The sequence below is a fragment of the Diadema antillarum genome, unplaced genomic scaffold (genome assembly GCF_040938485.1).
Source record: "Diadema antillarum isolate AM-2024a unplaced genomic scaffold, OU_Dant_1.0 scf00000042, whole genome shotgun sequence".
NCBI lineage: Eukaryota > Metazoa > Echinodermata > Echinoidea > Diadematoida > Diadematidae > Diadema > Diadema antillarum.
The window spans coordinates 112,612-128,270 of NW_027270931.1; positions in this window are offsets into that span (position 1 = coordinate 112,612).

Consider the following 15,659-nt stretch of genomic DNA (forward strand, 5'->3'; position numbering starts at 1 on the left):
GACACATTTTCACACACAATTGGTATCTTCTTGGACTTCTCCAAGACCTTTGACACGATTAACCATGGAATACTTCTCGCCAAATTATCCCATTATGGCATACGTGGAAAGGCCTTGGAGTGGTTCACTAGTTACCTATCAAATAGATCTCAATTTGTACATGTCAACGGCTTTGATATGAAAATAAAACGATTACATGTGGTGTTCCACAAGGAAGCTTACTAGGCCCATTGTTATTCATTATTTATATCAATGATTTTCATAGATCCTCAGAGAAACTATCATTCATATTATTCGCGGATGACTCTAACCTTTTCTTTTCCCACCCTGACCCAAATATCTTAGCAAGAACAGTAAATGAAGAACTGAAAAAGGTTATACAATGGATATACGCAAATAAATTGTCATTAAATATTTTTAAAACTCTTTAGATAGCCTTCCAGGCAATATAACATTTGATACTACTCCCCTAGAAGAAGTTTCTACCTTTAAATTTCTTGGTGTTTGCGTTGATAACAAGCTTTCTTGGAGGAATCATATATTGATAACATATGTAAAATTATTTCACGTAACATTGGCGTAATGAACAGATTAAAATATTATCTTCCTTCATCTGCATTATTAACTCTTTATTCTAGTTTGATAATACCTTATTTAAACTACGGGATCCTTGCTTGGGGTAATACATATCAGATATTACTTGATAAACATTTTTTATTGCAAAAGAAAGTGCTCAGAATTGTTTTTAACCTAAGTACCCGAGAACATACAAATCCTTTGTTTTTTTAACGAAAAATACTAAAAATCAAAGATTTGTATGTGTTTCAACTTGGCCAGTTCATGTTTAATTATAACAGCAATTTTTTACCCAAAATATTCCACGACCTATTTCATCGAAACAGTCATGTACATAACTATCCTACGCGACGATCCGACGAATTCCATCTTCCATCAATGAGAACCGCACATGACCAAAATACATCTTTATACCGGGCCCAGACTTTGTCTGGTCATCAGCACTGATACTCCACTCTTATTTCTTATTACTGCCAAAGCCAGCACATCTCAAAATAACTATATTCTTACAAATGACTTAAGTAATCTATATTTAATACAATAGATGTAAAAAAAAAAATCTTGAATAATATATTGTTTACTCATTATTTCTCTAGCGATCCACGTCCCACAAGCTTTGCTTTTTAGTGGATCGCTATTTTCCATGATTGAAGTTAGTTTCCGAACGCTCACGAAGTATACATGCATTGTTCCTCGTAATTATTGTACATACACTTGTATGTTGTTATGTATGATTTATTTCATATACTACATGAATCTTTTGTAAACGTTTGGACAATATCATTTCATGACATGTATACTTTGTATTATGTTTTTGATCTTCGTTGATTGGAAATAAACTATGATTGAATTGAATTGAAAGAGGACAAATATCTCGCTTCTTCTTGCTCTGCGTGATATCAACGATCAATGTTTGCTTTAAACAGCATTATAGATAGGACATCTCGTAATTGCAATAACTCTACTATTCTTATCATTATTTTTATTACTATCATCATTATTGTTCTTCTCCTTCTTCTTCTTCTTCTTCTTCTTCTTTGTTCTTCTCCTTCTTCTTCTTATTATTATTATTATTATCATTATTATTATTATTGTTATTATTATTATTATTGTTATTATTATCATTATTATTATTATTATTATTATTATTATTATTATTATCATCATCATCATCATCATCATTGTTATCATCATCATCATTATCATCATTATCATCATCATCGTCATCATCATCATCATTGTCATTATGATTATCTTTATCGTCATCCATGATCATCACCTTCCTCGTCGTCATAATCTTACCATCACCACTGAATATAAGGCAGATGTTACTCTAACCTTTTTTCAAGGCGGGGGCAGCAGTTATTGCAAGAGAATTTAGCGAGCAGAAGATCGTCACGTGATACGAGCCATCAGCGGCAGACAAACCCCACCAAAGCTAGTTAAAGGCACTATTTATCGTTTGCAGATGAAACAAAAGCCCAGCTTTAATGCTTCAAAATAGTTCTAGAATGTGAATTAGGGATAGAAACCGCCAATGTAACAATTCTAATCAGGATAGTCAATGTTCAGTTTTGTTAAATATGCAAAATGTGAACAATCGTTATAATAGAAGTGTTTCTAGACCTAACCGTCTACAGTTACGGTTAAATGAGCAAAAAAAGTGATATCTCCTTACATTTTAGGCTTTATTGCAAAACTTTTATATGGTAGGATGATTTGTGATACAACTGACCTACACATAATGTGATAACTCGAACATTTTTAAAATCACTGCTCCCAATGGTAAACTGTACCTTTAATTTTTGCAAAATACATAACTGTGATGGTTTCGACCACTACATGTATCACTGTACCACGAAAACGAGTGAGACTCTCAAAAATTATATGAGTTCTTTATGCTATTTTTAATCATTTTGACGCAACTTCTTCCATTTCGTTTGAGTTTAATCTATCCAGTAAAGCGCATTGTTGAAGCTGTGATAGAAATATGGAAGAAAATCTATTTGAATCACTTTTTATTTTATTTTTTTGCATGGAGGTTTTCCGAAAGTTTAGCGTTTCTTAGAGGACCACTGTATTTGACGGTACTTCAGATGAAAATGTGGTTGTTGTGTTTAAGGGTTTCTTTTTTTATTAAACAGATTTCAGAATCTTCAAAGAAAGTGCAATGACAACATAACCATTAATAAGATAAAATTTCATGAAGAAACCAAGTCAGTTTTATCCCCAACATCATTCCTATCATAGTTTAATCGTGAAACATTCAACCTTACCTTAAAAACAATAACAATAATCATCTTACTAAAGGGATGGCACAGTATTGGTTGAGATGAGGATTCAGCTTTTAACTTTTGGTGAGATACTGAGAAACCACTTTATGAAAAATATTAAAGAGCATACAATTTGAATAGTACTTCATAGTTTATTTGAGGTAAATCAGTTTTCAAATAGCTGAGATTTCCAAAAACAAGATAAAACAAGTTCAAGTTCAAGTTCAAGTTGATTTATTTCATTTCCAACAAAATAAATAGGAATACAATGAAATGTTCGCATATACAGATAATGTCACGAAATCAGTACAATGTAATGTGATGAACATAATAACATGCAATGAAGACACAGGTAAATTATTAACAGAGATACAAATACATGTTATATCATTATGGTAAAGTCAGACAAAAATTTGCTGGAAATGGAGGAGACTGCTAAAAAGCAGAGCTTGCAGTATGCAGTCCCCTCATAAAAAAAAAGGGGGGAAATCAAATTGCACCAAAAAAAAAATGACAATTTGCCTAAGAGATAGAAAAAAGACAGAGTAATACACACATACATACACACACAAGGACGTATATTAACAATCACGAGGCAGCTCTCTTGTAAGGGAAGAAAAGATAAGTAGATAGAAAGATTAGTGAGGAAGGTATGGCTATGAAGAGTCCGAGGTGGACAAGAAAGAGGGGAAGGAGAGGGAAATGGTGGGTCATAACCAGGGCACTATCTTAGAGGCAGAGAAGCTTGGGCTCGCTGAGGTACAAGGAGTAGTAAAATTAAACCGGAGCAACTACAATTTTGAAAATCAAAAGTAACAAAAGAGTAACTTACTGTGTTGCTTAAGAAGTTTTTGAATAATTCTTGAACTTTAATGAAAAGGTATTAAAACTTAAGACACTGTCTTCTTATATACTATTATCAAGAGAATTCCAGAACTCTGGTCCAGAAAAGGAGAATAAAGATTTTGAAAAACCGTCCTCGTCAAAGGCAAATGATATTCATGGGATTGATGGGTCGGATATGCATGAACAGTTTCGTTTTTGATAAACATGAAATCAAATACAAAAGGGAGAGCATAGTCGGTGAGTTTACACATGAATTGTCCCAATTGCAAATGGTATGAATCATTAATTTTCAAAATATTATTTTCGTGAAATAAAGCATTAGTATGACTTCTCCACGATTCGTTACAAATGCTACGAAGAGCTTTTTTTTTTTCTGTAATAATAATATTATTTCTATATAAGTAGAAAAAATGTTTCCCCATGCGAGTATCCCATAATTTAAGTAAGGTAGTAACAAGGTAGAGTATAAGATAAAAACAAAGCGATCCTAATAAAAGGTGCATGAGTCCCACATTTTATTAGTATCAATTTATTGGATATCTCGGTCATTTCAAAACCGATTTCATCATAAACTTTCATTTCCTCTCAGACTTATAATCATGCTCTTTCATACTTTATAAGAGGTTTATTACTACCTCAGAAGGAAATTTGGAAACCTGAAGTCCCATCTCAGCCAAAACTATACCATCCCTTTAAAACTTCTTGTGTCGGGACTGCATGTCTGCCCACATTACACCCTGCAGAACTTTTCTTTTGTGCTTGTCTGTAAATAGCGAATGTAATCCATTTGATCTGCTAAATTCCGGATGTATGTTTCCCATTGGCCCTGTATGGGGTTATAACCTTCAATTCCTTGCGGAATATTCTTACACGTGATGGAATCAATTCGTGAGGAAAGAGAAACAAACATCGAGTATCTAATAATCACGTGATTTACGGCGGTAAGTAGTCTTCATCTGCCAGACGTCCTGGGTATTCCAAGCACAATTTGGCTCACTTGAGATGCACTTTAAAACTTATTCATGACACATAAAACATATAGGAACACGTTTGAGTTCCGATTAAAGATTTAGAATGACTCTTAAGTGACAGAATAATGGAAGATGCAACAAGCACTCAGAGTTACAGGTAAGATATTTTAAAGAAATGTTTTCATTGCATTTAATTTTATGTCCCTTAATCATTTCGGTACGGTCGAGAGCTTGAAGCTATGTACAGTCAAGTGATCCCTGGCAATGAATTGTATCGATGGATTGAGATGACGTCGATGGGGAGAATTTCAACTAAAGCTGGCGCTATAACATTGATCTTGTCTTGTGATTTCAGGCTTTCCTTTCTTGTAGTGGTGTTGTTGTTTTTGTTTTTGTGCACTTTTACCTAATTTAAATTTCTTGCACCTGTCACCAACTCTGACAAAGATCTCACCACCAGCAGCAAAGCGTATCTTTTTCTTTTTCTTTTTTTAAGTAGGCCTTAACTATTGCTGACGAATTATGAGTTTCTGAATTTCAACCGAACTTAAACAAAACTATTATGAATAGCATAATATTATTTTTGTTCTTTTCTATCAAAACTCGTGATATAATGATTTGTGTATGTGTGAATATTTACTTATATGAGAGGACCGGTTTCTTTGCTTTTCTATTTTGAGTTTTTAAGAAACGTTCATCCCCTAAACGTACAATGTTAACATTTCCAGCTATGCTATATCCCGTTGATATGGATATTATGGAGGTGGAAGGTGGAAGAGAGACCTCCCTGCTTTTATACTGCTGACAGTGCAATAGATATAGATTAATGAACAGATTAGAAGAGAAGCTACGCCTGGGTCTGTGGGATACTGTATTTTCATGTAACCTACCAAACAATGCCTCCACCACCTTGAAGTCATAAAGTTGGCACAACACTTCTTGCATCTATTATGTATAGTGATACATAATACACGTGTATACACAGGAGTGACAATGAATGATGACAAGAGATGTCGCAGAATGTCAAATTATTTTCTAGAAGCTTTAGACATTGTTGTCTTCCTCAGCTTTATTGTTTCTTGTATACATACATGAAATGATGAAGACATAAGCATTACGGAGGTGCATGCATGGGATAGAAATGAAGAGTTTGTTTGCAAAAACCGATAAGTCCATTTTTGAAGATTTTGAGGTACGGTCTCTGTCACAAAGTACAAAATAATACCTTTTAAATGATACATTGGTCACCACATAATAGATAAAGGTACATTTTTGAAGTTATGGTAAAAAGAAGCAAAAAATTTCTTATTATTCTCTTTATTTTTCTTGACCTTTAATCTCAAATATCTCCATTTGGAAAATATGGACTTATCGGTTTTGGCAAACAAACTCTTCAAATATTGAAAGTAACTTGTTGTAGTAATCTATGGAATAACGTAGAAAGACCTGAACAGATTGAACTGATTTCAATAATAGGTGTAATTATCAAATTTTCATGATAGACTAATAGGCCGATAGACAGTATTTTGGACCAAAGATTGATACATTGGTATTACACAATACCTTTTCATTTTTGTGTAGATTGATTGGCATATATTAATGTACTTTTTATTTGTCTCTTCTTAATACTGTCGATTAATTTCACCTCAATGTTGTAACATTTCAGGTATTACAGTCATGCAGAAAGTGCAAAAAGAAATAAAACCAGCAACAAACTGTCATTATTCCCTACAAGTGTTGGCGTTTTTGATACAGGAAACTGCTATCAAATTTTCTGTGTATAGTCAATAAGCTAATATCTACAATAACTTCTTTTTCACAAAAGTCAGCATTGTGTGGATATTGATTGATGGGAAAGATATAGAAATCCTCCCCTCCCAAAAAAAAAAGAGAGAGAGAGAGAGAGAGAGAGAGAGAGAGAGAGAGAAAATAGTGAAGAAAGGTGTTGAGATCGATTGGAGATTTGTATTTATTTCAGATCGTCTACTTTGTATAACGCTGGTGCGACTATTTATATCATTTTGTGAAAGCATGTGGCATTTAAAGATCTATATAAATATTAATGTTCTTCTTTCTTTTTTGATTACGATGAAAACTTGAAACATATAGTCTAGAATGAATGTACACTTTGTACTATGTTTTGAACATCGAATGCACTTTATGTCCTCTCAACTTTCAACGCTAGCAATCAAATACTTAATTGTCATTTTCATCAGAATTCAACCAAAAGTTGGTTCTCGTAAATTCTTCCCGAATGATCTTTGTAATTATTCCCTTCTTTGTTGCTGTTGTTTGGTTGTGTTTTTTTTTTGTGTGTGTCAAAGTACTGATGGAATATTCTTCATGAGTGTCTCGATAACTTGCACCCGAATACTTATCTTAATGGTCCCTAGAAGCAAAAACAACAACAAAAATAGTCCAAAGAAAGAACTATTCAATACTTCCTAATTCTTATCGATTGCCTTCGAAGCTCCTGTCGCTTTTAGACCATGCACCTTTCCACTGCTGCACAGATGGCGATATAAAAAGATGAAGTACTCGTCAGGTGTTTGCTAATCCCACGCTACTGGCAAGATACTCGGTGGGTAAAGATTGCCACTTCATTTAGCAGTTAGAGAGAGCGAGAGCCTTGGGTGATTTCTATCAAAGAAGTTACTCACAGTGCATGGAGCAGCCCAAAGAACCGAAACAAGATCAATCCGATTACGATTAGTAACAGTCTAGTGGGCCGATCAGCAGTGTTCAAAAGTGCACTAATCTTTTCGTCAACCTGATACAACAGAATTGAACAGCGCCATCTATTAGCGGCTATTGCCATAATGCACTGATAGTCTGAAATCGCAGGCCTGTTTCAACATGTAGGCCCTAGCATAATATTCATCAAGTAGCTACACATAATTACAATAAAAGAGTAAAACTGTCGCTTTTTGGGTGTTGCTGAATATTGATAGAGATATAACAGGCCATGATAACGTGAGAATTGCAAAATCTTAGGTCAGTCGTGTGAGAGAGATTTGATTACTTTTTTATTTTTTATTTTTAACCTTGTCTTACAAGCTCTGCTTTTTCAAGGTCCCACATAACATTCCATTTAATATGTTTGTACTCTCATACCCCGAGAGGGGGTCGATAGAGTCAATAAAATCTTACAAATTTTACAAATAGGCCTGGTTCAGTTTTTGTAATCAATGTACCTGTCCCCACGAGGGGTTTGTGTCACATGTAAATGATTTGTTAAAATAAATTGAAATAAATTGAAATTGAAATTGCATCACATTTGTCGAAAAGTGTGTTCTCATTATTTTGTGAAAGTCCGCAGTCAGGATCCTCCACTGATCTGATCAACAGAATAATACAAGTTACTGAGCAAGATAAAGCACCTTAAAGCGTTTGTTTGTTGAATTCAGTGTCATTCTCACTTTTGTTCATAGCCGTCTGTATATGTACAGCCTTCTCAGAGTTGATAAAGTTGAGTTATTTTGGATTGACGCATTTTCGCTAAATTTCTATTTTCTTGACAAGCCATGACCCCGTAATTAAAGCGCACCCACCGCTCCTAATACGTGACAGGTGTACAGTCGCCCCTCCGTGCATAATGCATGCTAGACATGAGGCCCTGGCCAGTGACAGTGCAGTGTGTGTGTAAAGCAAGTTTCTCATCGGCTTATGCGATATGTACGCACGCTGATCTTTCGGGTGCAAAAAAGTGTAGGACTCGGTAAGGTCGTACGTGTAAGCCTTACACTGATGCGGCTACGGAAACGAGAAGCCTAGTGATCATCTTGTCACTGAGGTTATAATCCTTCGCCATCTTTGAGGAATCAGCCCTGGTGATTCAAGAGAGCCAAGCAAAGGGGAGAGACCAGCCGGCAACAGTGGGCTCTGCCTTTGCTCTTGTTTTCATCAAGTGAGTTGCTTCATTGCTTGAGATATATCAGTATCAACATAAACTTACCTGAACCTGAAGGTATCTCGCTACTGTAGTAGTCAGTACGTAGAAGACTAGTCTACTGCTGCGCTTATAATCGTCTGTGCGATATAGATACTGTTGTTCTTATCTCCGTCTACAGCCTGTAGACGTAGTGGAGGTCCTTACTTGTATGCACTTGTTTTTGCCATAGCCTACTAGATTTATGTCATTGCTTCAAGTTGATTCCTTAATGATTTTTAGTGTTAACACCTCCAAGCCAAGACCAAGAAGATGAGGTATGACCATGAGGTGCTAGATGACATTAGGAGTTGCTGAAGGTAGAGAATACAGATGAGATGTGTAGACTCTACACTAAATACATGTGACTTGCCTTTAGGCTTTTATCAGATGTAAACTTGGAATGTCTGTTCCAGGCAAGATTATTCCAAAATGACACTTGATTTTTTTAAAGATTATACCTGACATGAAAAGCCATCATTCCTTGCCTATTTCAGGTGCTCCAGAACCATAGCAGCCCCCCCCCCCCCCATTTTTTTTAGTTGCAACTTTCTGATGTTTCCATCCTTTAGATTCATGGGGGGGGGGGGGGGGGGGGAAATACATTCATTGTCGACATTGACCTTGTACATAGATCTCTGACTGAACCCCCTCTCCCTCCTCTCCCGGCCTCCTCCCCCCCCCCCCCCCCCCCCCCCCCCCCCCCCGAGAAATGTTCCACAAACCTTGTATTTGATTTTGAATACACATTACTACAGAAGAGTTGACTATAAGAGTAGGTAGGATGATAGACAGAATTATGGAGCTACATGTATCATCAACCCCGGGAATATGTAGGTCTTACTTTACTTTGGCCAACCTGGCACACAACTTTTGCCTAAATCACTATCATTAGGCCTACATTCCTGCTTGAATTCTCTCTTTTCTCACTCCTATTCCTTCTTCATTATCAGTCGACCCCATCCAATTGTAATCGATCCAATAAGTCATTTCTTTATCAAAGACTTAAAGTCAGATTTAGTCTGCGGGGTACTGTGCATCATGTCCAAAACCATTCAGTAATATGACATGCTTGGATTTACTTCATTTCACTTTAACATAAGGCACATTACCCAGTATTAAAGCATTGGTTATTTGCCCCGCCAGATGTTACTGTTCCTTTGATATGGGCTCTTGTTTAACAAATAATTATTTTGCACCTGTTTGTGTGCTAATGATGAAAGTCTGTGGTCAGTGTATGTTGTGATGTAAAAATGGTGTAATTTAGAATTGTTGCCATGAATTGAAGCTGGTATCTTCAGATCCTATAGAGAAGCTTGTCAGGTAGTAGTGATGCTTGAATTCAAAAGATATACAACCTGCACTTACAATGTATGTGCTTCACTTTCCAAAACTGAGTGTGATATGCGCCGAGTTGAATAGGAACAGATATGAATGGACTAAGTGAGGTTTCGTACATTGTACAAGTTTAGTTTCCTTTGTCTTAGCCAAGTGGCCGATTATCTACATGTATCTGCTCCCTTCTCTTCTCTCCCCTCTAAGCAAGAACATTTTTAGATTGTCAAGAGGCAGTAAATCATGTTGTAACTACCGGTACATCTGTAACAGGAAACTACTACTGTAAAACGAGGAATGTTCGTGTGCATTCTAATTTCGTGAATTTTGCGAGCGGCAACATTTGCGAAATTAAAGTGCTCGCGAAAATTCTTGCCTACACAATATGCATTGGATGCCAGTGGCAAGTCGCGAAAATTTCATGCTGCGAGAAAGGCCGTCAACTCCAATTCGCAAAATTTTCATGCTGCGAATACAACTGTATATCATGTTTTACAGTATTGCAAGTTCATTGTGTTAAATTCTACCGTTCATGCTTATAATACGCGTAAAAGTAATCTCATTCATCAACCATTTGCAAGAACTCAAACTGCCCAAAATTCATTTGTATATGTTTGTATTAGAGAATGGAATAATTTGCCATTGAGAATTAGGTCAGCCTCATCACTATCCAACTTTAAACGTACATGTCGCATTTATCTTGAGGGAAATTTGTAAAACAAGAATGATCAGGGAAGCTGAATTTAAAAGTATAGTAATATAGAAAGTATCTTTCTGCAATTTCATGTAAATTATATGTATGTGCATGAGAGTTTTTGTGACACGTGTTTGTGTGATTGAATGTGTGTGTGTGCGTGTGTGTGTGTGTGTGTGTGTGTGCTTGTGTTGCATTTGTCCTATGTAAATATGTTACTATTATACTTCTTGTTAATATGTTTAAAACTTTAGCATGTTTTGCTTTGTTTTATATGTTTATCCGGGACCCCTTTTTTACAAGCTCTGCTTCTTTTGGGGTCCCAAACCATTCATTATTCTTAATGCTGTATCCTTTTGTAAAATGTCAAATGTTTAATGAATTGGTTAAATAAACTTGAAACTTGAAACTTGAAACTTAAAAAAAATGGGGAAACATGGCTACATCATGATTACAGCTCATATTTAATCTCATCTATGTTACTCAATTGTGCTACTATCATAAAGATATTAACATTGCAGAAATATGGTTTAACAGAAAGGCGAGTTGCATATTTAAGCTTGATTTCTTCCAGCAACCCGCCCATTCCCGGATGAGAGACCATGAATTAAAGTTTTGAAAACTTCCCAAGATCACAAAATTACGACAAAGGGACTTCTCTCAATGTGTGTAGTTAACCGATGGAAAATTTACCACCAGAAACCATCAGTGACAACAGTGTAAACTCGTTCAAATCTAATTCTGTAGAGAAGCTATGGAAATGTAAATCCAGTTGTTATGACCTGGACACTATTTTCTCATAATCATACCCACATTTATAGTGTAGTACTAGATGCACGCATAAGTGACTAGTAGCATAGGAAGATATATTTTCAAGAGAATGCAGTGGGCAACAAAGTTCTGTTTATTTTATTTCCAAACATCAAGTTATTGTAAATCAAAGTCAAATGGTAATGCAGGCATTTTTAAATACATGTGAATGTATACCCTTCATATATATACGTATGGTCTTCTGTGCAAACTGTGTACCGTACAATTTTTTATATAGTTTCTTATGTTTCTGTGTGTATGGATCCCCACACACCACTAGCTGCTTACGAGTAGATTGCAAGTAGACACCAGAGGAATATTGCAAGAAACTTTACATTGTACATCATATTGTTCATGTTTGCGTTGGGATTTACAGGGAATTTTTAATATGTGTCTACTATCAAAGGAAGTTATCATCCCTTTGGTGACAAGACTTCATATTTCAATTGGCATATTATTGTGCAATGTAGACATACATACAATAGTTTGTATTGTAACACCTCTGACTCAGTTTTGAATTTATATAAAATGTAAAAGTAATTTTAGTTTTAAATGGTAAATTATTATTTTCATCCGAAACAATGTGACTACATTGTTATGTTAACATTGATGTTATTTTTTTTTTGTCCCGTTGAAACAGGCTAATACAGTACAACTGTTCCAACATGTGATTGTTCAGAAAATGCATAAAATCCATCAGGATGAAGTCTTAAAACCATGAGATACACTGTAACAGTGAGCATGAAGGCACTGTTTCATATCACAGACAGATTAGATGTTTATTTATTTTGTTTTGTAAGTTCCTTTTGGATGCCCCTGTCACAGTGCCAATGTTTATGCAGCCGGTACATCCCTCATGTACAATTGTAAATCAATTTGAATGTCACTTCAGATTTTTACCATTTTTAGTTTACTGCCTTGTTTGACTGCACTCATGGAGTGACAATTTCTTCAGGGTTGCATTCCGCAATGCCATCCTCAAGAACACAATCTGAAAATGGAAATTGCATTGGGTGTATGCAAGCAGGTTGACTGAGTGGTAAAGACATAGTAGTCAAATGCAGGGATATTGTAGGCCAGCCATAATGAACAACCACTAAAAGACCTAAACCTCGATGCATCGAGTGTCAATGAATAATGTATCAAGGTTTCCTGCTAGGATTCCGTAGCCGTAGCTGCAGCTGATCACATGACTGAGGTCCTGTAGACAAGGGTCTCTGCATATACCCATCCGGGGGCACAAGATCATCCGGTTTCCTCAAAATGAGCAACTTAGAACAGAGGCAGCCCATGGCATAGGTGTATAGTGTCTTGCTCAAGGACAACAAAAGTATTATAGCCTGGTCTGATTTTCATCTTGCTGTCCTATATAAATCAGTAATACTACCATCCTCTATTTTTATTAAACCACACTTGTACTTCCCAAAGTAGACTACATGCAGGCCTGCCCTGCATGTAGGCCCTGCCCTTTTGTGCTTTGTACACTTTGATTGAGAGACCAATTGAATTTGCATAGTCAAGTTTTATACAAGCTTTTACAATGAAGTTGTCCCTGACAGCTCAAATGCTTATTTTAAGTTTGCCTGATATAGCAATTGTTGATACCTACAAGCTGGATTTAAAGTGATTTAAATGCCCTCAGAAGGAACGGCTTCCATGGAATGGATCTTTACCTCGTCCTGAGGGGATATAGCCATAAAGTCTGAGTTTATCCGATCCACAAGACATACAGTTTTTGGTATAATATGCTTGAACACTATTGTTTCTGCAACAAAGCATGGCAGTTTTGATCTCTTAGCAGATTTGTGAAAGCATCATGTTAAAGGACAAGTTCACCTTCATAAACATAAGAACTGAGAGAATGTAGCAATATTAGTAGAACACATCATTGAAAGTTTGAGGAAAACTGGACAATCGATGCAAAAGTTATGAATTTTTAAAATTTTGTGTTGGAACCGCTGGATGAGGAGACTACTACAGCTTGTGAGTCATATGCGTACAACAGTATAAAGAAAATGTAAAAGAAAATTCAACATATTTTCACTTTTTTCGCATAATAAAAGAGCTCTTGACTTGCCTCTTTCTAAAGGCAGGGGGAATAATATTGCCCATAACATTTGTCGGTAACGAGTCAGGGGAATGTGTACTTTTTTCAAAAGATGGAATTTTGTGAAATTCTCTTTATATTTTCCTTATATTGTTGTACGCAAGTTATTCATACACTGCAGTAGTCTTCTCATCCAGCGGTTGCTGCACAAAAATTTTAAAAATTCGTAACTTTTGAACGGATTGTCTGATTTTCCTCAAACTTTCAATGATGTGTTCTACTAATATTGCTACATTCTCTCAATCCTTATGTTTATAAAGGTGAACTTGTCCTTTAACTACCAAAGTGGAAGCTGAAATGAGAATCGAGAGGAATATAATGTAAAAATATATCTTTAAATATTTTCGCAAGTACATTGTACGTGTTGATGCAAAACATGCATAATTGTTATTATGCCATAGTATTTCACAAGCATAGTATTTCATGACTTTAAATTTGTTAGATAATTTAGAAGTAATTGAATTCGTAATCTAGAACTACATTGACAGAATTTAAGAGGCTACATGTGTAGGTGATCACTTTTCAAAGAAAAGTAGGTGAGTTTTTACCTTGAATATGATGTAGTACATTGTAGGGTACGTACAACACATAATGTGTTACAGGAGGCAATAGCAAGTACTTAATATAGCAAATATATTGATTGTGATCCTGGAGGAATTTGCAAAAATAAAAACACTGTATATACCATGTATGCAGTAGCTCTAAATCTAAGTTGGAACTAGCATGAAAAATATTAATAATATTAAAAAAAAAGAAGTAATCATAATCCCACCCAGTCCCAGTGTAAACCTGGGTACATGTATGTGTTTCAAGGTTGGCACACAGTAATGTAATTAAAATGAGAGGCATTCATACACCTGTGCTGGAATATTGGCACATACTGTATGTAATCTATTGTACTGACATGTGCTCATCACTCACCATTCCAAACCAAATTATTTCCTTTTATTTTTCTCCCTTTGTTTCCTTTCGTTCTTTAATCACATTTATCATGATACAGTATTTATACTTCAATGTTCTTTCCTTTCCGTGTTTATTGGGACATGGTCTTTTGAGTATATATTGAAAATTGAATCCAGGAAATGAAATTGTTTGTTTTCACATATTGCTGGAAGACATCTGTTTGTACAAGTCATTGTGTGTGTGTGTGTGTGTGTGTGTGTGTGTGTGTGTGTGTGTGTGTGTGTACAAGTTACATACAGGGCTAAACGTTATTACCATCTGCTTTGCAGTATGAAAGCTACAATTAAAGGGGAAGGCTAGTAACTGATCAGTGGGAATCAGTGGAAATGCTGGGAGATGATTGTTCCAATCCTTATGGGATTCATTCAAGAGTTCATTGTATATCTATTGTTGTGTGAAAATGATTTGCTTCAGAATGGTCTCATATTCAAGTAATGTGCAGTTTAATGCTTCCAGGTTAGCGTCCCTGGTCAGTGACGGAGCATTAATCTGCACATTACTTGAATATGAGACCGTTCTGAAGCAAATCATTTTCACACAACAATAGATATACAATGAACTCTTGAATGAATCCCATAAGGATTGGAACAATCATCTCCCAGCATTTCCACTGATTCCCACTGATCAGTTACTAGCCTTCCCCTTTAAGTACAATGTAATTATGGCCATTTTGATGCCAGATGTTTTGCAGATTAAAAATAGGGAAAAGCATAACACATGCTTTACTCTACTGTTTTGAGTATTTTTCGTGGCACATATGTTTGTAATATATATTTTGTAAGAACTTGGAGAATGTTTTCCCAAGAGGCTTGTTTGATTCTAATAGATGAAAAGAGGAGGGGATCTATTTAGAATTTTATGATAATGGACAATCGCCTTGAAAGTTATGGCCATTGTGATGTTTTAAAGTTATTTAGCTTGTCATCTTCCAAGTACCTTAAAATAGCTTAAGTTATCTAATGGCCATATCATTTGGGGCATCGTACAGATACAACATTATTGTACTATCTGTTTGCTTTGTGCTCAAGATAATCAAAATATCTTTTTTTTTTGTGAAGGCGCATCAACTTCCCTGTTCTCAAAAGATATTCTGAAATGCAGTCAACATTATTGTTTCTCTATGGTTTATTATTACAAAATTGCAGAATATTAAAGG